Here is a 27,589-nt window from a genome sequence, read left to right as displayed (position 1 = left end):
TCCCCAATGGCTGGTGGTGGCAGTAGTGATGGGCAACAGGTACACTATGAGTGGGGGTGACAGTAGTGATGGGCAACAGGTCCCCTATCGCTGGGGGTGTCAGTAGTGATGGGCAACAGGTCCCCTATGGCTGGGGGTGGCAGTAGTGATGGGCAACAGGTACACTATGAGTGGGGGTGGCAGGGGTGATGGGCACCAGGTCCCCTATGGATGGGGGTTGGCAGTACTGATGGACAACAGGTACACTATGAGTGGGGGTGGCAGTAGTGATGGGTAACAGGTCCCCTATGGCAGTTGGTGGCAGTAGTGATGGGCAACAGGTCCCCTATGACTGGGGTGGCAGTAGTGATGGGCAACAGGTACACTATGAGTGGGGGTGGCAGTAGTGATGGGCAACATAAGCCCTATGGATGGGGGTGGCAGTAGTGATGGGCAGCAGGTCCGCTATGGGTGGGGGTAGCAGTAGTGATGGGCAACATAAGCCCTATGGGTGGGGGTGGCAGTAGTGATGGGCAACAGGTCCCCTATGGGTGGGGGTGGCAGTAGTGATGGGCAACATAAACCCTATGGGTGAGGGTGGCAGTAGTGATGGGCAACAGGCCCCCTATGGGTGGGGGTGGTGTTGGTGTTATGGGCCCGACCAGTGAATGTAATTATCTTCCAGTGGCAATAGTGATGGGCAACATAAGCCCTATGGGTGGGGGTGGCAGTAGTGATGAGCAACAGGTCCCCAATGGCTGGGGGTGGCAGTAGTGATGGGAAACAGGTACACTATGAGTGGGAGTGGCAGTAGTGATGGGCAACAGGTCCCCTATGGCTGGGGGTGGCAGTAGTGATGGGCAACAGGTCCCCTATGGCTGGGGGTGGCTGTAGTGATGGGCAACAGGTCCCCTAAGGCTGGGGGTGGCAGTAGTGATGGGCAACAGGTACACTATGAGTGGGGGTGGCAGTAGTGATGGGCAACATAAGCCCTATGGGTGGGGGTGGCAGTAGTGATGGGGCAACAGGTCCTCTATGGGTGGGGGTGGCAGTAGTGATGAGCAACATAAGCCCTATGGGTGGGGGTGGCAGTAGTGATGGGCAACAGGTCCCCTATGGGTGCAGGTGGCAGTAGTGATGGGCAACATAAGCCCTATGGGTGGGGGTGGCAGTAGTGATGGGCAACAGGCCCCCTATGGGTGGGGGTGGCAGTAGTGATGAGCAACAGGTCCCCAATGGCTGGTGGTGGCAGTAGTGATGGGCAACAGGTACACTATGAGTGGGGGTGACAGTAGTGATGGGCAACAGGTCCCCTATCGCTGGGGGTGTCAGTAGTGATGGGCAACAGGTCCCCTATGGCTGGGGGTGGCAGTAGTGATGGGCAACAGGTACACTATGAGTGGGGGTGGCAGGGGTGATGGGCACCAGGTCCCCTATGGATGGGGGTTGGCAGTACTGATGGACAACAGGTACACTATGAGTGGGGGTGGCAGTAGTGATGGGCAACAGGTCCCCTATGGCAGTTGGTGGCAGTAGTGATGGGCAACAGGTCCCCTATGGCTGGGGTGGCAGTAGTGATGGGCAACAGGTACACTATGAGTGGGGGTGGCAGTGGTGATGGGCAACAGGTCCTCTATGGCTGGGGGTGGCAGTAGTGATAGACAACAGGTACACTATGAGTTGGGGTGGCAGTAGTGATAAGCAACATACGTCCTATGGATGGGGGTGGCAGTAGTGATGGGCAACAGGTCCCCTATGGGTGGGGGTGGCAGTAGTGATGGGCAACATAAGCCCTATGGGTGGGGGTGGCAGTAGTGATGGGCAACAGGTCCCCTATGGCTGGGGGTGGCAGTAGTGATGGACAACAGGTCCCCTATGGCTGGGGGTGGCAGTAGTGATGGGCAACAGGTCCCCTATGGCTGGGGGTGGCAGTAGTGATGGGCAACATAAGCCCTTTGGGTGGGGGTGGCAGTAGTGATGGGCAACAGGTCCCCTATGGCTGGGGGTGGCAGTAGTGATGGGCAACAGGTTCACTCTGAGTGGGGATGGCAGGGGTGATGGGCAATAGGTCCACTATGGCTGGGGGTGGCAGAAGTGATGGGGAACATAAGCCCTATGAGTGTGGGTGTTAGTGGTGCTGGCCATACCACCCCTATGGTGGCCTGTTGTTAGTCGGCAGGATGTGCATCCCCTGTGTGTGTGTGCCATTTTGCGGGTACGTGTCGTTTGTTTGTGTGGTAGGTGTCTGACTTACCGCCTGCACCGTCGGCGTCGGTTCCTGATCTCGTCATAGTTAGTTGTAGAGTATTGGTATGACCTGCGCGATGGGATTCATGTTGTGTTTGTGTCGTATACGCTGCTTGTTGCTCCATCTCGTACCGCTGCAAGCTGGTCAGTCTCGTAGCCGTGGATTAAGTTGTGGCGCGAATCGTAGCTGATATGCTTGTTTTCCGGATTCTGTGACGTCCCATACGTGGCGACCCGTCTGGCGCGTAGGAAGTACGCATTGTACTTGTCAGTCCAGAAACTGCTATGGATACTGCTTCTGGCCGACTCGGTTGGGCGTTCGGAGTTACGGCTCGGACGGAGAATGGAGCTTGAATCACAGCGTACGTGTCGGCCGTGTTTTTGGCAGTTGTGCGCATCGTACTTCCTCTACAGGACAGACTGGCTCCGGGTACGTGTCGGTCGCACGGTAAGGCTACGGACAGCTCTCGGAGAGCTGTCCGACCCGGATCTCTGACATATTATCGACAGACACATTATCGAACTACACAAATATCGCATCAAATATATCGACATCAAAAATATCGACATTGTATACTTATTTAAAAAACTACACTAATATCGACACTACAATATCGTAATACAATTATATCGATCACACAAATATCGCACACATTAATATCGCAATACTAAATATCGACATGAGTTAATAAATATGACACATGTCACAAATATCGATAACCAAAATATAGACATCAATAATATCGTTTTTTTAAAATATATCGACAATTCTAATACTAATAAAACCAATACTTTCAACAACATAAAGACAATATTTTCCCAAAACATACATTTTCTAATGAGATTCTACTTAAACATAACATTTATAGCGATCTCAATATTTAACAACATAATAAAAAAACACTGAAATAATTATCACATTGGCAATTCGAACACATTTAAATAAAATTACTACACATTATAAACAATCTTTTTATATATAATGATTTAAAACTCTCCTCCTTTAAAACTAAATATACTCTTACTTAGCATTTTCCATAAAAGGAAATCAATTAACTAAAAAAAATTCAAACCATCCAATAGAAAGGCCACATACAGAAAACAACCAATAACATTCAAGAAACAATTTGAAACCACTATATAAACCAATTAAAACAAGTCTTCTACTGTGCCTTAAACCAAAGCATTGAACGAAGAAGAAACTCTACTAAACAGAAGAAACCTACATCCTACTACTATTCTAAAAACGTAAGTAAATATTTTTTTCTAACTAAACTGCCAAATTAAACTAAAACACTAATTTATCTTTACTCAAATAAATAACTAACTTATATATTCCATCTCTTTATGTTTCCACTACAGATATTACTCCAAACAGCTAAAGAAAATATTGAAGATTGCCAGAAAAGACTCACTAAAAAGTAAGTATACTTTCAAAATACTTTATAAAATATTAATTAAATCCTACTCAAACCCCAAAACATCCTAAACCCCTAAACAAATCCATGTTCTCTTTTTTAAATTTTTAAAAACCTGTATAAATTAACACCTATAGTCTATACCACTGGGCATGAGGGTAGGCTCTGTTTGCTTAGGGAGAGGTTAGGCTACTGCATCTTATTTATTAGGCAGGAGGGGTACATAGTAAGAGGGGTAGGGGACGGGGGTACATTGACATGTGGTGGGGGAGGGGGGGGTAGAGAACTGGGTGGAAAGGTTGTTCATTCTCCTGAATAATTGGTCTTGATGATAAATGTGTGGTACTTCCGGGACAGGTGAAGGCAGGGGAATGTTTTTTGAGTTGTTAATTTGTAAAACAATAAAATACGTTTCTACAATAAAAATATAGTCTATACCAAACAGCAATACCACCCCACTTAAAAAACTAAACCAACCACAACAATAAATGTTCTTTAACTTTCAGAGACTACATCAACTAAACAACATTTTGTCTACAAACAACATCTTCATTCAAATACAACCAAAAACACTTGGTAAGTATATATAAAAAAATGCTTTTTTGCTATTTTCATTTAAATATATAAAGTACTATTGCATATATTTTAATATACATTTTTTCCAGATTTGTAACACATCACGATGACAGAAGAAGCCCAATTTATAACTTCGCAGAAAGGAAAATTCCTATTGTGTTACATGGGTTACACATACACCCAAGAAAAGCAGACGGACCGAAAAGTGAACTGGAAGTGTACTAAATATTATTCTAACAAATGCTACGGACGAGCAACAACAAGAGAAACAACTGTACTATATACAAGAGAGCATAACCATCCACCCAATCTCTCTGAAATAGAAGTCAGATCAACTCTTGAAAATATCAAAGAATTAAGCACAGGTTCACAAACTGCTACAAGTGTAATCCTAAAAGAACTATTACCTAGAGTGCCCAAAGAAGCAAGAGGCCAATTACCATCAATTGCTTCTATAAAAAGAACTATTGCTAGGACCAAAAAAGCAACCACGACAACTATACCATTCCCTAAAACTTTTCAAGAGATCATCATTCCACCAGAATTAAGTATCACCCACAATAATGAACCTTTTATTTTTTTTGATAACAAAAGCCCAGAAAAAAGAATCATAATGTTTGCTACTGCAAACAATATAACTAAACTGCAACAATGCCAAACATGGATGATGGATGGCACCTTTACAATATGCCCAAAACCATTCTACCAGCTTTACACAATACACGGTCAATATCACAACACTTCCATACCTTTAATTTATGCACTATTACCTAACAAACAAAACACAACATATAATGAAATGCTAGGAAAACTAAAACAAGAATCAAATGATTTTTACCCTCAAAGAATTATCATAGACTTTGAGCAAGCCATGATAAATTCCATTCTAAAACTGTACCCCCATACAGCTATCCAAGGATGTTACTTCCATCTAAACCAATGTATATGGAGACATTTACAAAAATCTTCACTAAGGTGCCGATCACGATCCGGTAAAAACCGGGTACGAACCGTCGGTCGGAGCGTTTTCCCCGTCCGACTCGTACCCGGTCGTAAAACTTTACAAACATGGAATTACGATTCGCACGGAAACACCATTTCCGTACGATTCGTAAATAACACCGACCGACGAAAATATACATACGAATGTGATCCGGGAATGCTGCGACGTGACGTCGGGACGCTTTCAGGCAGCGTTTCACGACCCAGGAATTACGATTCGAACCGACAGCAGTCCGGACGGCAATATTTTCACGGCACCCAAAAAGTGTCGCAAAAGCGAAGTACGGCGCGAATCGACCAGAGTAGGTGGCCCGGTACGCACCGTACCCCCCCCCAGCCCCCGTAGGTACGCGCCGACCCCCCCCAGCCCCCGTAGGTACGCGCCGACCCCCCCCAGCCCCCGTAGGTACGCGCCGACCCCCCCCCAGCCCCCGTAGGTACGCGCCGACCCCCCCTGTGTGTACACCCTTGTACGCGTCGAACCCCCCGTGTATGTACGGTGCGTACCGCCACGTGTATGTACGGTGCGTACCCCCCTGTGTATGTACGGTGCGTACCCCCCGTGTACGTTCGAGTCGAACCCCCCCGTGTACGTTCGAGTCGAACCCCCCCGTGTACGTTCGAGTCGAACCCCCCCGTGTACGTTCGAGTCGTACCCCCCCGTGTACGTTCAAGTCGAACCCCCCCGTGTACGTTCGAGTCGAACCCCCCCGTGTACGTTCGAGTCGTACCCCCCCCGTGTACGTTCGAGTCGTACCCCCCCGTGTACGTTCGAGTCGAACCCTCCCATGTACGTTCGAGTCGAACCCCCCGTGTACGTTCGAGTCGAACCCCCCCGTGTACGTTCGAGTCGTACCCCCCCGTGTACGTTCGAGTCGAACCCCCCCGTGTACGTTCAAGTCGTACCCCCACCCGTGTATGTACGGTGCGTACCCCCAGCGCGTAGCGTAGCGCTGGGGGTACGCACCGTACATACACGGGTGGGGGTACGACTCGAACGTACACGGGGGGGTTCGACTCGAACGTACACGGGGGGGTACGACTCGAACGTACACGGGGGGGTTCGACTCGAACGTACACGGGGGGGTTCGACTCGAACGTACACGGGGGGTACGACTCGAACGTACACGGGGGGGTACGACTCGAACGTACACGGGGGGGTTCGACTCGAACGTACACGGGGGGTTCGACTCGAACGTACACGGGGGGGGTACGACTCGAACGTACACGGGGGGGTTCGACTCGAACGTACACGGGGGGGTTCGACTCGAACGTACACGGGGGGGTTCGACTCGAATGTACACGGGGGGGTACGACTCGAACGTACACGGGGGGGTACGCACCGTACATACACGGGGGGTTCGACGCGTACAAGGGTGTACACACAGGGGGGGTCGGCGCGTACCTACGGGGGCTGGGGGGGTCGGCGCGTACCTACGGGGGCTGGGGGGGGGGTCGGCGCGTACCTACGGGGGCTGGGGGGGTGTCGGCGCGTACCTACGGGGGCTGGGGGGGGGTCGGCGCGTACCTACGGGGCTGGGGGGGGGGTACGGCACGTACCGGGCACCTGTTTGGACGTCTCCGTGGTCGTTATGGGAGTTCGGTGCGGACGGTCTTTTCACCATACGGTTGTACATTCGGACGCCCGGGATGGATCGTGATTCCCCGGTCGGACTTCACCTTTCACGTTTGTACGGTGAATCGTACGAGGACGTGTCGGACACATTTTCCGACCCGAGGACGTGTGGGGAAATATTCCCAATGCGGTTCGTATGGACTTTTTAACATGCGAATCGTGATTGCCAGTTCGTACGCCACTTGTACGATTCGTACGGTAAAAAGACCGGATACGAGTCGCACGGGGATATTTTTTACCGGATCGTGATCGGCACCTAAGTGTAGAATATGCCACTAACATAAGTTTTGCACATCAAATAAAACTTCTAACAGCCCTAGCTTATGTACCAACCACAGATGTTGCAGAACATTACAATCTTTTATTAGAAAGTCCATTCTACAAACAAAATGAAGTAAAGTTATCTCCCCTCTTAGATTATTTTGAGGATACCTGGGTGGGGAGACTACACAGATCAGGCCATAGACGTCAGCCCAAGTTCCAAATACCTTGGTGGAATGTATATGTAAGTACACTCAACCAACAAGCCAAAACTTACAACGCCGTCGAGGGCTGGCATAATGCATTCCTAACTTCTACTGGGAGAACAACTCCAACACTACAAAAACTACTAATTGCCATACAAAAGGAACAAAGTTTCCAAGAATTAAGAATGCAACAATCTGTCCTAAAATTAAAACCAAAACAGTCTAGACAAACTACTCAAATGTATAATTACCTACAACAACAGGTACAGCTATACCCATCCACAAGAGGACTTGAGTACTTAAATATAATAGCTCAAACTCTCTTCTAAACCCTTTCCTAAATATTAACCCACAATTCTACTAAAACAACTATCACAACATAAATAAACCACTTTATTATATCACATATTTAATTATGTGGTCTAAAATATATACATCAATTATATGGACATATATTTAGACAACATAATTAAACAAACCAAGTACACAACAACAATATTAAATATATAAGGTTTTGCCACCAACAATAAAAATATTTAAATGAACTTACCTGTGTAGTTGCTCCAATGGGATAATAACATTCCTTCCAAATAAATCCAGGGAGTTCAAAATCCATAGGTATCCAAAAAATAAATCCCAATAAAATGTAAAAATACAACTGTTTATCGAAAACAACGTCTACGCAAAAAAACGACTATCCATTAACCATAAAAATCCCGAAAAATATTAAAAAGGTAAATAACCGCTCCTGGAAACCCGAACAATAAAGGAAGTGTAAAATAAACATTAGTAAACACAACTAATACACATTTCCTTTAAAAAAAATAAGGTGTTTGAAACCGACGAAAATATCTTCTCCGTAAAACCTACAAAAGAGAAACAAACATTCCCACCCACCCACAAACACACAAAACGCACCTAAAAACATCACTACAAACGTTATTCAAACACTATAAAACTTTAACACACCGAAATAACAAAACACTAACAAAGCCACAAACACGGAACCCAACGTAAATTATAAAACCAGGGCTCGAGTCGGGGTACCACGCGGGTGGACGGCGTCCCCCCACTTATTTTACTGGGTTGTTACCGGGTGGACGCCGTCCCCCCTGCCCAAAAGATGTAGCCGGTATCCGAGTCTGCACCTACGTGCGAATGAATGCCTTTCAAATGCACCCGAGGCTCAGAATAATCTCCCCTTCCACCTCGCGCCCTCCCCTTGCCAGCCTTTCTCAGAGCCAAGCCGAGGCGCCAAGGCTTCAAGGAGCTGCGCTATCAACACGCCGAGCATGTCACTTCTAGGGACCCCGACAGATGCCCGTACTGCCTACGGCCCGAGTCTGTAATAACCGTGTAATCCGAGGAATGGGTCCTGTGTATAGTGTGTTCTTGTGTTTTGAGTGACTGCCACTTATTGAAGTATTATACTTCTACTTGTATCTTGTATGTATTCACGCATTTAAGACGGAGACCAGCAAATTTCGTGACAATTCCTGTTGTGACGTCACTTCCGTTGACACAACCTAACTCGAGCGTCCCTCCACTTCTTTTTTAGGACTTGTGCCCTGTATAAAACCGTATACAAACTATTACTAACACCCTAACTTCTAAAACATCAATCAATACACACTTATTACAACATTACTACTTCCACAAAACACTTAAAACTATTTAATAATAAAGAAAATAACTCTTACCTTCTCAAACGCGAAACAGCTCCGGACCGCGACCTGGATTCGACCAAAATAACCCAAAAGAACAGCGAGCGGTTACAAAATAAAAGACCCAAACAAACATAACAACTAAAAAAATACCAATAAATGGCCTAACTATTTATTTAACATTACACATTACTTTAAAAATTAGTAAAACATTAGAATACAATACTCAAAAAGAATACCTAATTTTTGTCTCTACGTGAAAATTCTTTAACGTATAAAAATAAATATAATAAATAAAATAATTTTATTAATATATCAATAAAACAGTATATATTAACAAAATAAATAGATGAACATGATATCATTAATATATTGTATCTACAACATACCAAAAAAATAATTAAAAAAATACATATTCTAAAATGTTAACAATTTCAATATTAAATATATAATATAAATATTAATAATTAAAATATATTAGTCATATATTTCAAAACATACAATTTCTTATAAATTCAAATAAAATCTAAAAAATTTCAGAGTACACAATATAAATTTATAAATATTATACAGCTATAAAAATCTGATTTTTTAATTTTTATTTATTTTGTGTGTTCATATATTCATGTCCAAAATATACATTAAACAAATATATATCCATTATAAAAAAATTATAACTATAATACAAATGTTAAATATTAATTATTTTATTACATGTTTATTTCAATGAATTAATTATTAGAATATGCGTAATAATAAACAAAATTTTCTCTCTAATGAATATACATTCCAACAACTATAAAATAAATATTATTTTCCTTTCTACTATTTAAGAAAAAAAAATTGGAATTTGCATTCTGATATAACTTCTATCTTTTATCCAACCAAAACTAAAATCTACAGATTTTTTGTAAATTAAATCCAATTAATTTAACTATTCCTATTCAACTCTATAATTAATTCTAATATTTGCTATTTACCAAACTTAATTAACATACTACTCCCACTACATACTGAACTTAATTAATTTACTATTCTCAGTCCAATCTATATTTAATTAGGGTAGATGCTGGACACTGAACTTAAATAATTTACTATTCCCACTCTAGTCTATATTTAATTAAGATAAGTGCTGGACACTGAACATAATTAATTTACTATTCTCACTCCAACCTATATTTAATTAGAGTATGTGCTGGACACTGAACTTAATTAATTTACTATTCTCACTCCAACCTATATTTAATTAGAGTATGTGCTGGACACTGAACTGAATTAATTTACTATTCCCACTCCAATCTATATTTAATTAAGATAAGTGCTGGACACTGAACTTAATTAATTTACTATTCTCACTCCAAACTATATTAAATTACAGTAGGTGCTGGACAATGAACTTAATTAATTTACTATTCCCACTCCACTCTATATTTAATTAAGATAAGTGCTGGACACTGAACTTAATTAATTTACTATTCTCACTCCAACCTATATTAAATTAGAGTAGGTGCTGGACACTGAACGAAATTAATTTACTATTCCCACTCCATTCTATATTAAATTAAAATAAGTGCTGGACACTGAACTTAATTAATTTACTATTCTCACTCCAACCTATATTAAATTAGGGTAGGTGCTGGACACTGAACTAAATTAATTTACTATTCCCACTCCAGTCTATATTAAATTAAAATAAGTGCTGGACACTGAACTTAAGTAATTTACTATTCTCACTCCAACCTATATTTAATTAGAGTATGTGCTGGACACTGAACTTAATTAATTTACTATTCTCACTCCAACCTATATTTAATTAGAGTATGTGCTGGACACTGAACTGAATTAATTTACTATTCCCACTACAATCTATATTTAATTAAGATAAGTGCTGGACACTGAACTTAATTAATTTACTATTCTCACTCCAAACTATATTAAGTTACAGTAGGTGCTGGACAATGAACTTAATTAATTTACTATTCCCACTCCACTCTATATTTAATTAAGATAAGTGCTGGACACTGAACTTAATTAATTTACTATTCTCACTCCAACCTATATTAAATTAGGGTAGGTGCTGGACACTGAACTAAATTAATTTACTATTCCCACTCCAGTCTATATTAAATTAAAATAAGTGCTGGACACTGAACTTAATTAATTTACTATTCTCACTCCAACCTATATTTAATTAGAGTATGTGCTGGACACTGAACTGAATTAATTTACTATTCCCACTCCAATCTATATTTAATTAAGAGAAGTGCTGGACACTGAACTTAATTAATTTACTATTCTCACTCCAAACTATATTAAATTACAGTAGGTGCTGGACAATGAACTTAATTAATTTACTATTCCCACTCCACTCTATATTTAATTAAGATAAGTGCTGGACACTGAACTTAATTAATTTACTATTCTCACTCCAACCTATATTAAATTAGGGTAGGTGCTGGACACTGAACTAAATTAATTTACTATTCCCACTCCAGTCTATATAAAATTAAAATAAGTGCTGGACACTGAACTTAATTAATTTCCTATTCTCACTACAACCTATATTTAATTATAGTATGTGCTGGACACTGATCTGAATTAATTTACTATTCCCAATCCAATCTATATTTAATTAAGATAAGTGCTGGACACTGAACTTAATTAATTTACTATTCTCACTCCAAACTATATTAAATTACAGTAGGTGCTGGACAATGAACTTAATTAATTTACTTTTCCCACTCCACTCTATATTTAATTAAGATAAGTGCTGGACACTGAACTTAATTAATTTACTATTCTCACTCCAACCTATATTAAATTAGGGTAGGTGCTGGACACTGAACTAAATTAATTTACTATTCCCACTCCAGTCTATATAAAATTAAAATAAGTGCTGGACACTGAACTTAATTAATTTACTATTCTCACTCCAACCTATATTTAATTATAGTATGTGCTGGACACTGAACTGAATTAATTTACTATTCCCACTCCAATCTATATTTAATTAAGATAAGTGCTGGACACTGAACTTAATTAATTTACTATTCTCGCTCCAAACTATATTAAATTACAGTAGGTGCTGGACAATGAACTTAATTAAATAACTAATCCCACTCCAGTCTATACTTAACTAAGATTAGTGCTGGACACTGAACTTAATTAATTTACTATTCTCACTCCAACCTATATTAAATTAGGGTAGGTGCTGGACACTGAACTAAAATAATTTACTATTCCCACTCCAGTCTATATTAAATTAAGATAAGTGCTGGACACTAAACTTAATAAATTTAGTATTCTCACTCCAACATATATTTAATTAGAGTATGTGCTGGACACTGAACTGAATTAATTTACTATTCCCACTCCAGTCTATATTTAATTAAGATAAATGCTGGACACTGAACTTAATTAATTTACTATTCTCACTCCAACCTATATTACATTAGAGTAGATGCTGGACAGTGAACTTAATTTATTTACTATTCCCACTCCAATCTATATTTAATTAAGATAAGTGCTGGACACTGAACAAAATTAATTTACTATTCTCACTCCAAACTATATTAAATTACAGTAAGTGCTGGACAATGAACTTAATTAATTTACTATTCCTACTCCAGTCTATATTTCATTAAGATAAGTGCTGGACAGTGAACTTAATTAATTTAATATTCTGACTGAAATCTATATTTAATTATGGGATTTGTTAAATTCTAAAATATATTTAAATTTTCTAAATATTTTTATTTTTTAATTAATAAATATATAAACATTTTAAATTAACTTCCCACCCTTATCCCCTATAACCCAACATTCCACTCCTAAAATTATTTGTAACATTCTAAATTAAAGTTACAATTTCTAAAATATTTTTTTTTTAAATTAACAAATATATTAACATTTTTAAAACACTTCCCACCCTTATCCCCTATTAACCAACATCCCACTCCTGAAATAATTAGTAAAATTCTTAATTTATTTTACATTTTCTAAATTTTTTTTTTTTAAATTAACAAATATATAAACATTTTTAAAAAACTTCCCACCCTTATCCCCTATAAACCAACATCCCGCTCCTAACAATTTTTCTAAAATTCTAAATTTAATTTACAATTTCTAAATAAATGTAAAAAAATTTTAAACAATATATAAACATTTTTAAAACACTTCCCACCCTTATCCCCTATAAACCAACATCCCGCTCCTAAAATTTTATTTAAAATTCTACATTTAATTTACAATTTCTAAATTAATTTTTTTTTTAAATTAAGCAATATATAAACATTTTTAAAACACTTCCCACCCTTATCCCCTATAAACCAACATCCCGCTCCTAAAATTATTTCTAAAATTCTAAATTTAATTTACAATTTCTAAATAAATTTTAAAAAAATTCAAACAATATATAAACATTTTTAATACACTTCACACCCTTATCCCCTATAAACCAACATCCCGCTCCTAAAATATTTTTTATAATTCTAAATTTAATTTACAATTTCTAATAATTTAGTTTTAAAAATTTACAAATCTATAAACATTTTTAAAACACTTCCCAGCCTTATCCCCTATAAACCAACATCCCGCTCCTAAAATTATTTTTAAAATTCTAATTTTAATTTACAATTTCTAAATAATTTTAAAAAAAATTCAAACAATATATAAACATTTTTAATACACTTCCCACCCTTATCCCCTATAAACCAACATCCCGCTCCTAATTTTTTTTTTTAAATTCTAAATTTAATTTACAATTTCTAAATATTTATTTTTAAAAATTTACAAATATATAAACATTTTTAAAACACTTCCCACCCTTATCCCCTATAAACCAACATCCCGCTCCTAAAATAATTTTTAAAATTCTACATTTAATTTACAATTTCTAAATTATTTTTTTTTTTAAATTAAACAATATATAAACATTTTTAATACACTTCCCACCCTTATCCCCTATAAACCAACATCCCGCTCCTAAAATTAAATATACATTTCACATTTTAAATAAAATTTACTAATTAAATTTTACAATATATTAAAAAAATAAATTAACTTTTTTTAAACACTCCCCACCCTTATCCCCTATAACCCAACATCCCGCCCCTAAAACAATATAAATATTTCTCATATTATATACATTTTAACTATTTATACAAACAACTTCAAAATATTTACTAAACACACAATGACGATATTTTCACATGTCGATATTATTACTAACGATATTACTTACATCGACATATAAGTAAAAAAAAAAAAACGATATTTTTCACATCGATATTAGCTATTTCGATATTTTGGACATTCAATATTTTTGACTCGATATTTATGTCCCTCGATATTAAAAAGTCGATATATAGACTGCCCACCATCCGACCCGGCATCGGAATCGGCCCTTTTGTAGTAAATGGGGAGGGAACATGGGGAGAGGCTGGAAAAAAGGGAACAGTTACGACTAAAGGCCTGATTCTGATGCAGTTAGGAAATCTTCCCGATTGAATCGGTTTGTAAATGGTTTCCGACCAACTCGGATCGGGAGAGTCAGACCGACTGAATATGATGCATCCGGATGCTTCCAGATACGATTTAGTTGGACTCCCATTGACTTCTCTGGGAGCCTATGTTCCTAACCGCATCGTAATCTGGCCCTCGGTCAAGAAGACACGTTCCCGATCCGATATGGAAGGAGCAAATACCATTAGGAGGCCTTCCTAACCACATCGTAATCAGGCCGTAGGTGGGAATGCTTTCCTAATCGCATCGGAATCGGGCCCTAAATGGAAGGGGTTTAGGGAGGAGTGAGGAGGGATTTGAGGTGGGGTTGAGGGAGGGACATGCACCCACGGACGAAAGAATAACCCTGTTGCTATTCACAAACTGCACTTCTAAAGTTAGTACAGCCAAAAAGGACCCAAAGCAGAAGTAAATATACTCCAGCTGCACATATTACCAACCACTGATGGTGCAAAACTCTCCCATACAAATATAATAGTGGTAAGAACTTAGAATAAAATGCCACAGAATATGAAAAGGTTATTATACTTTAAAAAAAATTGTAAATGTTTTATGTTAAATGAAGATGTAAATTTATTTCATATGTTAATTTTAAATGTAGAACAAAGTACAAAACGCTACAGCACTGTTAAATTAATTTATAATTAACTATTTAATTGATGTAAGTATATTAAATTAAAAATATTTTTGAAGATTTATAAAAAAGAATCACACCTAAAATAAAAATATGTATATTTATTTATTATGTTTTACAAATTACAAAAAGGTATGGACAGAATTAACTAAAATGAATTCAAAGTTACATTTAAAAAAACTTGTAAAGTTACATTTATATTTAAATTAAACAAAAGTTACTGAAATATTGTAGAATAAAATAGTATTTATTTTTAAATTATATATTAAAAATGTTAAATATATATATATAAATATATACACACATATATATATATCTCCTGATGCTTTGGATTGAGGGCGACTGCAATGAAATAAAGTGATGCCGAATCCTGAACCACTTGTGTTCATGCTTCCTTCCATGGTGTCGCCGTGGGTGGGAGATTGTTCTGTTGATTCATATATATATATATATATATACACACACACATAAACACACATATACACAGAATTAAAAAAACCTTAGAAATTCAGTGAAAAAACCAAAGGTTGCAGGGACATTATGGTTAGGCTGACATTTCACTTGTACAAAACCAGAGAAATTCATCAGTTCTAGTTAGCTGAGCTACCCATAACTCACGCCCCCGTAATGCACTGCTTATGACCTCACATGATATATTACTCATGACATGGTCAGTGACATCACTGATGACATCTCCCATGACATCACTGATGACATAATCCGGTGACCTTGAGTGCTTCTGAAAGGTTTATGAGTGTTAATATATATACACCAAGGTGTATTAATGAATTAGTGGGTGTATGAGTACCTGTATGGTTGATTTAGTGGGTATGTGACTGACTGTATAAGTGAGTGATCATACCTGTCTCAGTGAATGTATGGGTGAGTGACTAATTGGTGTGAATGTCTGTATCAGTCTGTCAGTTACTGTGTAAGTGGCTGTCTGGGTTTTATGAGTAGGTACATGAGTGGCTGTATGGGTTATTGATTGGTTGTCTGAGTACATGTATGGGTGTTTGAGTGTCTATCTGGGTGGGTGAGGTAGTGTGTCACTGCCTGCATGGATGAGTGAGTGGGTGAGTCAGTGGCTGTATGAGTTCATGAGTGTGTCTGTGAGGGGCTGTATGGGTGAGTCAGGGGCTATATGGGTGAGTGAGTGTAGGTATGGCTGTGTCCGTGAGTGAATGGATTTGGGTATATGAGTGAGTAACTGCATATGTGTAAGGCAGTATAGGTGAGTGTTGGAATATATAAGTGACTTTATGTGTGAGTGACTGGGAGAGTGGCTGTATGGGTGAGTGAGTATGTGTTAGTTTTTGTATGAATAAGTGAGTTGGTGTGTGTATAACTGCATAGGTGGGTAAGTGGCTGTATGATTGACTCTATGGGTGAGTGAGTAGGTGTGTGAGTAGCTTTATGGGTGACTGAGAGTATGTGAGTTGCTGTAGGTGTGTACGAGTGGATATAGTAGAGGCTATATTAGTGAGTGAGTCAATGGTTTTGAGATTGGTAGTGTGGAAGTTGGAGTGGGTGAATGAAAGGTTATATTAGGGTGTGAGAGATTCTGTGGATGATGTCATCAGTGATGTCATTTGAGATGTCATCAGTGATGTCAATGACCATGTCATGAGTGATATCATATGTGAGGTCATAAGCAGTGTATTGCGGGGCACGAGTTGTAGTCAGCTCAGCTCACTATAACTGTTGAATTTCTCTGGTTTTGTACGAGTGAAATGTCAGCCTAACTATAATGTCTCTGTAACCTTTGTTTTTTTCATTTAATTTCTAAGGTTTTTTAAGTCTATTTCCTAACTATAACGCCCCTGTAACCTTTGGGTTTTTCAGTGAATTTCTAAGGTTTTCAAATTCGATTTCCCAACTATAACGTTCATGTAATCTATGATTTTTTTATTGAATTTTAAAGGTTTTTAAAATGTATTTTCTATCTAAAATGGCTCTATAAGAGATATTTTTATAAGCTTGTGTTTTCTTCAGTGGATTAATAAGCATTGGGTTTTTTTCTTTACATTTTTATATTCGCAATGACGTCGCGATACCCGCAGTGACGTCGTGAAAGGCGCATGTTTTTGAGGAAGTCTTAAAATATATATTGATAGACTTTACTTAATAGTAGACACTAGTTGTTTATTAATGTAGAGTTTATATTTGAGTTTGTGTGATGCTTTTGTGAAAAAACATCTTCAATGTGATGTTTTATATATTCATAGTGACTCTATGGATCGTGTCGTCGTCAGAATTTGCGAAGTGCCCGTTTTTACAACACTTGGGGACACATACTTAGACATATTTTAATTAATTTGACACAAGTTGTTTGTTGATATACTCGTTAAACCTAACTTTTGGAAGAATTTTTTCAATTAAAAGCCTTTTTATTTGGTGTTTTGTGTGATCGCAGCAATGCCGGAAGTCGCAAAGACGGCGGTAACCGCGATGAACATGTGTTTTTGGTAAAGTGTATAACACATATTTAAACATATTACATTGTATGATACTCATTTGGAGTTTAATGTCCGTCAATTAACATGTATGTTTGACTACTTATTTTTAAACAAAATATTATTCTGTTCAATTTCTGGTCTACGCGATGACGCCGAACGTTGCATAGATCATGTGACCAGGAATCAAAGAAATATGATTGGATGATACACTTTTCAACTATAACATTGAGAAGAACACACCCATACACCTTTGTGGCTCATTCACTGAGAACACTTCAGTGAGAGAAGGTGTCTGGAATTTTCTGGTGCAATTTTAACAATTTTATTAACAAAATGGCAACTCAAACAACAGAACAACAACAGGGGGAAAACCAACAACAACAGAAAAACCAGCAAGTCCAGAAACTGCACTCTGAAGACTCTGAAAATGAGGGGACTCCACACAAAAAAAGCAGCATTGCATGGGAGTTAGTCACAACTCCTTCTGGAGAATCCAAAACTGCAGCAAAAATTGTGCAATGCACAAGTTGTGAGAAGAAGTTGTCAAGAGGTACAAATAAAAAATACTCTTGTAGAACAACTTCAATGCTGTAACATCTGAAAACTTTCCACAACAGCCGATTGAAAGTTGCGAAGAGACAACGAGAGGCTGAAAGTCCATCTACATCTTTAGCAAGTGCATCAACATCTGGACAAAGAGTGCCTTCTGAAGTTCAACAACAGTCTCAAGATATCACACTGAATGCAGCCAGATGGCCAATTATTGTATTGACTGTGGAGTTGTGGTTAGTGCTGGTGAGCAGAGCATAACAGCTTTCTGCAACAGTTGCATGACTCACAGATGTTGATTTCGTCTTTGGGTCTTTACAGTATTCTCATGTTTTTGAGAGCTTCTTCAAGTTTTTCACTGCCAGTCAATTTTTGCTACGAAAACAAACAAAAAAATACGTTGAAAAATCACAAAAAAACATAAAACTTCCCCAAAAAAACATTTTTACAGTTCTAAAAAAAACTGAATTAATGAATGTGTAAGTATGTGTATAGTGTTTGCAATAGTGAATGACTGGATGAGTGGCATATTGAAGAATGAATGAATGCTAGTGTGCTACATGGATAATGGAATGAGGCATGGGTAGTGCCTGAGTGAATAGATGAGTGCAATAAGTAGTGCCTGAGTGAATGGGTGTCTGGGTAAATGGATGAGTGCATGGGAGTGTGTGAGTGAATGGATGAGTGCAAGGGTAGTGCCTAGATCATTAGATGAGTGCATGAGACGTGCCTGAGTGAATGGATGAGCGCATGTGTAGTATCTGAGTGAATGGATGAGTGCATGGGCAGTGCCTGAGTGAATGGATGAGTGCAAGGGTAGTGCCTGGGTGATTGTGTGAGTGGCTGTTTTTTTTTAGAGTTTTATATAGCGCGAACTCTACCAGAAGATTTCAGGTATCAGAGCGCTTTACATGAGCAACAGTTTTGTTACAGATGGACACATTCATTTTTGTTAGGCACAGGGAGATTAAGTGATTTGCCCAGAATCACAGGATGTTGAGCGTCCCTGCCGAGACTCGAACCTGGTTCCCCAGCTTCGAGGTCGACGGCTCTAGATATAAGGCTACATCCTTTCCCCTGTTGGATTGCATGGCTGCATCGGTAGTGCCTGGGTGAATGGATGAGTGCAAAAGTAGCACCTGGGTGATTGGATGAGTGCATAGGTAGTGAGTGGCTGATTGAGTGAGTTCATGGAAAGTGTCTGGGTAATTGGAAGAGTGCTAGGTACTTCCTGAGTAAATCAATGAGTGCATGGGTAGTGACTGGGTGTATGAATGAGTGCAAAGGTAGTGTCTGGGTGATTGGATATGTGCATGGTTAGTGCCTGGGTGAATGGACGAGTGCATGGGTAGTATATGAGTGAATGGATGAGCGCATGTGTAGTATCTGAGTGAATGGATGAGTGCATGGATAGTGACTGGGTCATTGGATGAGTGCATGGGTAGTACCTGAGTGATTGGATGAGTGCATGAGTAGTGTCTAAGTGAATGGATGAGTGCAAGGTTAGTGTCTGGGCGATTAGATGAGTGCATGGGTACTGCCTGGTTGATTCCATGACTGCATGGGTAATGCCAGATTTAATGGATGAGTGCATTGGTACTGCTTGGGTATTTGGATTAGTACATGGGTAGTGCCTGGTTGATTGTATGATTGCATGGGTAGTGTCTGTGTGATTGGAGGAGTGCATGGGTAGTGCCTGGTTGACTGTATGAGTGCGTGGGTAGCACCAGCTTGAATGGAGGAGTGCAAGGGTAGTGCCTGGGTGATTAGATGACTGAATGGATAGTGCCTAGGTGAGTTCATGGATAGTGCCTGAGTGAATGGATGAGTACATGGGTACTGCTTGAGTGATTGGATTAGTGCATCGTAGTGCCTGGTTGAGGGTATGAGTGTGTGGGTAGTACCTGGGTGACTGGATGAGTGCAAGAGTAGTGTCTGGGTGATTAGATTAGTGCATTGGAGTGCCTCATTGAATGGATGTGTGCAAGGGTTGTGCCTGGGTGATTGGATGACTGCAAGGGTAGTGCCTGGTTTATTGGATGACTGCATGTGTAGTGCCTGGGTAATTGGATGAGTGCATGGGTACTGCCTGAGTGAACGGATGAGTTATGTTATGTTATTTTATTTTTATAATGCTCACAGATACTCATGAGTGTCACGGCGCGGAGCCATAACGAGGGTTGGAGAGTGAGATTTAGACAAAGAGATGTGTTTTCAAGAGCTTTCTAAAAGTCAAAGGATCCTTGATATTGCGAAGAGCAAAGGGAAGGGTGTTCCATGCCACGGCAGCTTTCCGGGAGAGAGAGCTGCCACCTAAACTCTGGCATTTAAAGCGGGGAGCCAGACCCAGAAGTTGAGACGAGGAGCGTAATTGTCTCGGGGGGCATAGAAAGAGAGGTGTTTCTGCAGGTAGGTAGGGCCTTGACCGTAGAGAGCCCGATGGGCAATAATTAAAGATTTAAACTTAACCCTTACCGCCACGGGCAGCCAGTGCAATGAGCGCAGATGGTGGCTCATACAACTTCTGGAGGGCAGGTCCAGAAGAAGCCTAGCTGCCGCATTCTGGACCACCTGAAGCTTTTTCAGCAGGTAGCCAGGAATGCCCACATAGAGGGCATTGGCGTAGTCCAGCCGAGATAGAATAAGGACACAAATGACTGTCTCCTTTGCAGCCCTAGGTAGAAGGGGGAGAAATTTCCTTAGGGTTTTAAGCAGGCCTAAGCAAGTACCAGCAAGCTTCTTGACCTGAGTATAGAAAGAAAGGTTCTCCTCGAACCACACCCCCAGATTTTTAACAAGCTTCCCAATAGAGGTAGGCAGGGGGGACTCAGGTGGCCAGAGAGAGTCCCTAAACATAGGAAGAAATTTCCCAAAGAGGAGTATCTCAGACTTTTCTTTGTTGCATTTAAGCTGCGCGGAAGCAAGCTATTTAAAAACGGAGGACAAACAGTGCTTCGCGGAAGAGGCTGAGTCCGTATTTTTCTCCCATGTAAAAAGAAGCTGGGTGTCATCAGCGTAGGAGATAATCTTCGCCCCCAGTTCTTCAGCCAAGTAAACCAAAGGTGTAACGTAAACGTTAAAAAGGAGGGGGCTAAGAGAGGACCCCTGGGGGACCCCTTTGCTCACTGTCTGGGGAGCAGAAGAGGACGGCGGAAGCCAGACCTGCTGGACTCGTTCATCCAGGAAGGACCTGATCCAACCCCAGGCTGTGCCAGAGACCCCTATCTCGGTAAGGTGCATGAGAAGCCGTGAGTGCGGGACCGTGTCAAACGCCGCCGACAGGTCAAGCAAAATGAATGCTGCCCTGCTGCCGGCATCCAAACACTCTCTGATGTCTTCCGAGACCTCCACCAAAGCTGATTCGGTACTGTGGGAGGCCCTAAACCCTGACGGAGCCGGGTGCAGGAGGCCTCCACTTTCCACAAACTCAGTGAGTTGTATAGTCACCACCTTCTCACAAACCTTCGCTAAACTAGGCAGGAGGGAGATGGGGTAGTAATTCCCTGGGCTAAGGGGGTCTAAAGAAGGTTTTTTTAAGAGAGGAAGAATGGCCTGCTTCCAGAACTACGGAACACAAGCTGTCTGCAGGGGCAGATTAATAATCCCGTTCACTTCAGCATTTATAGTCTCAGCAGCTGCTGCCAGCAGTCTAGCTGAGCAAGGCTTCCCGGGAGAGCCAGATTTCAGGCCCTTTAAGATTTTAAGAGATTCCGACTGATCCACGGGACTGAAGGCCTGGAGGGAATAAAGAGGGTGCGCCGATGAAACACATAAGGCACTATCACAGGAGGCAAGAGACGCCTGCATGGTACAGATCTTATCTCTAAAGAAACAGGAAAGATTCTCGCACCAGGAGTCAGTCGATGGAGACTACTTTAATTGAGCAGATGGCGATGTAAAGCTCTGAACAATAGCAAATATTACCTTGGCGTTATTATCAGCAGAGTCAGTGCTTGCTGAATAGAAGCACCTTTTGGCCTGGGTTATGGCCTCATAGTAGATTTTTTGTTTATGCCTAAATTGCCGTTTGGCTGCTGGGCAGCAGTCGTTGCGGCACCACCTTCGCTCCAGTACTTTACAATCATGTTTAAGCACTTTAAGTTCCAGGGTGAACCAGGGTTTAGACGTAGACTCCCTAGAAAACCTGGGGGGAAATGACAGAACTAAAGTATCCACGGCCTTAGTCACCCAGTCTTTAAATCTAGCAAGGCCTCCCTCAAGATCACCTGGGAGGGCAAGTCTAGAAGCATCCAAGACCTGATTCAATGCGATCAATTTTGCTGAATGCTGGTTTATGGTGGCTACGAGCAGGGGGGGTCAGCATTAGTGATTGCCCATGAAAAATAGGTTAAAAAATGGTCTGACCAAGGTAACGGACACGGATCTTTTACTGCAATGGTGAAATTAGTGCATATAGGATCCAAAATATGTCCCGCTTGGTGGGTGGGACTGCTTATCCACTGAGAGAGTTGGGCCAGATGAAGAGCATCCAAAAAAATCGAACGATTCCCTGGCCTCTGCCTGGTCAAGATAAATATTAAGATCTCCTAAAACAATATAGTTGGAGAATCGGAGAGCCAGAGGGACAACAACGTCACCGAATGACTGAAGAAAGGGCCCTGCAGGGCCAGGAGGTCTATAAATCAGAGAACCCCCCCCCCCCCCCCAGGGTAAAATGGTCCGAAAAGCAGATGCTGAAATCAAGTGCTTCACAGTCCCCCGTGGAGAGACATCCCCTCTCTGAAAGTCCCATTTGTCTTTATGAATAATAGCCACTCCACCCCCTCTTCCATCTGGGCGATCCGCTCTAGAGATCTTGTAGCCCTCGGGCGTGGCCAGGGTGACAATAGGATCGGACGTGGAATCAAGCCATGTCTCTGTAATGAATAGAAGGTCCAGAGGTCTATCGACAAGGAGGTCAAACACATCTAAATGGTGCTTCCTAAGGGAGCTGGCATGGGGAGTGGCTGGGTGAATGGATGAGTACAAACGTAGTGCCTGGGTGATTGGAGATTGCATGTGTAGTGCCTGGATAAAGGGATGAGTGCAAGGGTACTGCCTGAGTGAATGGATAAGTGCATGGTTAGTGCCTGGTTGAATGGATGTGTGCAAAGGTAGTGTGTGAGTAAATGGATCAGTGCAAGGGTAGTACCTTAGTAAATAAATGAGTGGAAGGCTAATGCCTGAGTGATTAGAGGAGTGCAAGGTAGTGCCTGGTTGATTGGACGAGTGTATGGGTAGTGCCTAAGTGATTGGATGAGTGCATGGGTACTGCCTGGGTGACTGGATGAGTGCAAGAGTAGCGCCTGGGTGATTGGATGTGTGCATGGGTATCACCTCATTGACTGGATGAGTGCAGTGCAAGGATACTGCCTGGACGATTAGATGAGTGCATGGATAGTGCCTGAGCGAGTGCATGCCTAGTGCCTGGGCGAATGGATGAGTGTATGGGTAGAGCTTGAGTGATTGGATGAGTGCATGGGTACTGCCTGGGTGACTGGATGAATGCAAGAGTAGTGACTGGGTAGTTGGATGAGTGCATGGGTACCACCTCAATGAATGGATGAGTGCAAGGATACGGTCTGGTTATTGGATGAGTGCATGGATAGTGCCTGGGTGCTTGGGTGAGTACATGGATAGTGCCTGGGTGATGGGATGAGAGTATGGATACTACCTGGGTGAGTAGATGAGTGCATGGGTAGTGCCTCAGTGAATGGATGAGTGCAAGAGTAGTGCCTGGGTGATTGAATGAGTGCATGGGTAGTGCCTGGTTGAATGGATGAGTGCAAAGGGAATGTGTGAGTGAATGGATCAGTGCAAGGGTAGTGCCTGACTAAATAAATGAGTGGAAGGCTAATGCCGGAGTGATTAGATGAGTGCAAGGTAGTACCTGGTTGATTGTATGAATGCATGGGTAGTACCTGATTGAAAGGATGAGTGCAGGGGTAGTGCCTGGGTGATTGGAGGAGTGCATGGGTGCTTGGGTGAGTGCATGGATAGTGCCTGGGTGACTGGATGAGTGCAAGAGTAGTGCCTGAGTGATTGCTTGAGTACAAAGGTAGTGCCTAAGTGATTGGATGAGTGCATGGGTAGTGCCTGGTTGATTGTATGAATGCATGGGTAGCACCTGATTGAATGGATGAGTGCAAGGATACTGCCTGGGTGCTTGGGTAAGTGCATGGATAGTGCCTGGGTGAATGGATGAGTGTATGGGTAGAGCCTGAATGATTGGATGAGTGCATGGGTACTGCATGGGTGACTGGATGAGTGCAAGAGTAGTGCCTACATGATTGGATGAGTGCATGGGTACCACCTCAATGAATGAATGAGTGCAAGGATACTGCCTGGGTGATGTAATGTGGGGAACTACACTCAAATCTTTCCTCAGTTGCAGACAGAGTTTCAACTACACAAGACACAGTTTTATAAATATCTCCAATTGTGACATGAACTTCACCCCCAACTACACTTGTTGGAGACTCTGCCTGAATTTCACCCGCTTGAAGGGAGACTGCTCACAGGGGACATTGGAGCACTCAAAATTGGCCAGATATACCAGACGCTGACTACTCACGCCAACACCATTATACATAAGACACGGGCGACAGATGACGATTGGATAGAGGCTCTGGCCAGCCCCCATGGCGCGGCGGTGTCCTCGCGTTACCGCCTCATTCAATTCAAATATGTACACCGTATATAGTACACTCGATCCTGACTGTGGCAAATGGGGGCTACTCATTCTCCAGTGTGTCTCCACTGCAAGAAGGAAGAGGGATCATTTATACACACAGTATGGAGTTGTGGCGCACTGCAGCCATTCTGGCATAGACTGGCGTCCTGTTTAGATCATGTCCTCATATGTAACCTCCCATTCGAACCGAGACTATTTTTATTGCATAGTACGGATGGGATTGGTGGGAACAAATATAAACAGCAACTGCTCTTCATGGCCTTCACCCTGGCTAAACGGGACATCGCACAGCAGTGGAAGGCTGCGTCCCCCGTCAATTGGTGGCTGTAAGAAAGCCCTGGACTCTTGTATGGGGGCAGAGATAGCATTTTTTCAGGCTCAGGGTGCCCCCAGAAACACAGAAAAATATGGTCCAGATGGGCGATCTATCGAGGTATAGAGTTACCGCCTCTGCTGAACATAGACCCTGTATAGAATGGCTCCCTCATGAGATGCAAGTCCCTGCACAGCTTAGGAAATATACAAATGTTCTGGTGGTCGAACATGCCCTAATTAACTCAATTCTGTGGGGTTTAATATGCCCTGTGATATGTATATGTTGTATTGTCTGCAGGTTATGCAGGAGTTCCAGTGTCTTCACCAATGCAGGTACCTTGGAAGTATCCGCTGTTTCAAATGTTCATTGCGAGCACTGGCTCATTATATATCTTGATAATCCCATAAAATATGTTTGGAAAAAAATATTTTGATTTTTTAAATATATGTGATGTATTGTTTTTGTATAAGTATTGTTTATGTTTTTTAATATATCTGTTATATTTTTAGTAGCTTTTAATTTTATTTTAAGTAAATTTTGCATTTTTTAGTTCTGTAGCGGGTTGTAGGTTTATAGGGGAATAGGGTGGGAAGTAATTTAGGTTTAAATCTTTTATTAAGGTTTTCAACAAAGGAAAGTATGGCATCAAGCAATTACACATTCCCTGGCCTCAGCGGGGGCAGAATAAACTTGGCTCGCTTGAATATTTTTTATTAAAATGTATTTAATTGAGATTTTTCTTTATAATGTTAATTGTGTTTTTATTTTTTTATATAAAATTTAGGTGCGGGTTGTGGGGTTTATAGGGGTAAAGGGTGGGAAGTAATTTGTTTTTAATTAATTAGTAATTAGTTGTTGATTAATACTAATTGATTAATTGACAATGAATTATGGTAATTGTGTAGATAATTTTAGGTGTGGGCTGTGGGGTCTATAGGGGTTAAAGGGTGGGAGGTAATTTAATTAATTAATTAGTTGCTAATTAGTATTGATTAATTCATTGACAATTAAATATGTACATTGTGTAATTAATTTTAGTTGTGGGGTTTTTAGGGGTAAAGGTTGGGAAGTAATTTATTTTTAATTAACTAATAATTAGTTGATAATTATTATTAATTAATTCATTGATAATTAGGGTAATTGTTTAATTGTTTTTGTGCAGGGATTTTGGGTTTATGAGGTGAAGGGTGGGGAGTAAATTAATTGTATTTACTTTATAATTAGTTGTTAAATACTATTAATTATTTAATTGATTTTTTTTAATTGTGTAGTTAATTTTTTACAGTTTAATTTTAGGTGTGGGTTGTGGGGATTATAGGTGTAAAGGGTGGGAAGTTAATTAAATGTTATGTGTTTTAATTTGTTTTTAATGAAAAATATGTGTTTAATAGATAATTATATTAATTATGCAAATATATATTTTTTTTAGAAATCTTGATGTGGGTTGTGAGTTGTGTGATGTCATTGGGTAGGAAGTAAAGGGATTACATTTATGCAATAATTAATGATTGTATTAATAAATAATTTCTAAATAAAAATATTTGTTTGAAATGTATTTCCTTATTTTATTTAATATAATATTTGTAGGTATTTGTGATATGTATTTAACATTATAATATGTTTTTATTTGTTTTATTATTAATATTGAATATATTTTTAATTTAATTGTTACCATTTTTAAAAAAAATATTTGTATTTTGTTTTTAATTTTGAACTGACTGGAGTGAGAACAGTACATTTTACCTCTTTGCAATCCAACACTTTCCCTATTGATGCACTGACTGGACTGTGAACAGTAAATGTTATCCCTCCGCTATCCAACACTTGCCCTACTGTTGCACTCACTGGATTGGAAATAGTAATTTTTACCCCTCCGCTATCAAACACTTTCCCTACTGTTGCACTCACTGGAGTGGGAATAGTAATTTTTACCCCTTTGCTATTCAACACTTCCCCTACTGTTGCACTCACTAGGGTGGGAATAGTATTTTTTACCCCTCCGCTATCCAACACTTTACCTAATGTTGCACTCATTGGAGTGGGAATAGTAATGTTTACCCCTCTGCTATCCAACACTTTCCCTCCTGTTGCACTGACTGGAGTGGAAAATTAAAGTTTTAAGATTTTTTAATAGTTTAATGTTTTAATTTATAATATAATGTTTTTTAAATAGATTTTATATTATTGGTATTTGCATATATATTTGTTATGTAATTTCTAAATTATAAAATACATTAAAATTATTAGTTTAATAATTGTTTTAAAGGAAATGTATTTATAAAATGATATATATTATTTATTATATATGTGTGTTTAATAGTTTTTAATTTGGTTTATTTGTTAAAATGTATATTTAATCTAAATATTTTTTTTATTATTTAATATATTTAATATTTATTAATTTATTTTATATATTTAAAAAATG

General features: G+C 40.2%; 1 protein-coding gene and 1 long non-coding RNA gene across 2 annotated transcripts in view; one reads left to right on the top strand and one right to left on the bottom strand.

The window, feature by feature from the left end:
- The window catches only part of LOC146796394 (vomeronasal type-2 receptor 26-like), a 699,855-nt gene that overhangs the window by 360,803 nt on the left and 311,463 nt on the right, over positions 1–27,589 (top strand). The window lies entirely within an intron of this gene.
- The window catches only part of LOC146796398 (uncharacterized), a 76,731-nt gene continuing 67,352 nt past the window's right edge, over positions 18,211–27,589 (bottom strand). The window contains exon 3 of the long non-coding RNA XR_014969616.1: positions 18,211–18,529. This is a non-coding gene — a long non-coding RNA (uncharacterized LOC146796398). The remainder of the gene's footprint in view (positions 18,530–27,589) is intronic.

The sequence above is a fragment of the Triturus cristatus genome, chromosome 10 (genome assembly GCF_964204655.1).
Source record: "Triturus cristatus chromosome 10, aTriCri1.1, whole genome shotgun sequence".
In the NCBI taxonomy this organism is placed as follows: Eukaryota; Metazoa; Chordata; class Amphibia; order Caudata; family Salamandridae; genus Triturus; species Triturus cristatus.
The sequence above is the reverse complement of the archived record's forward strand: the minus strand, read 5'-3'. Positions and strand labels throughout refer to the sequence as shown.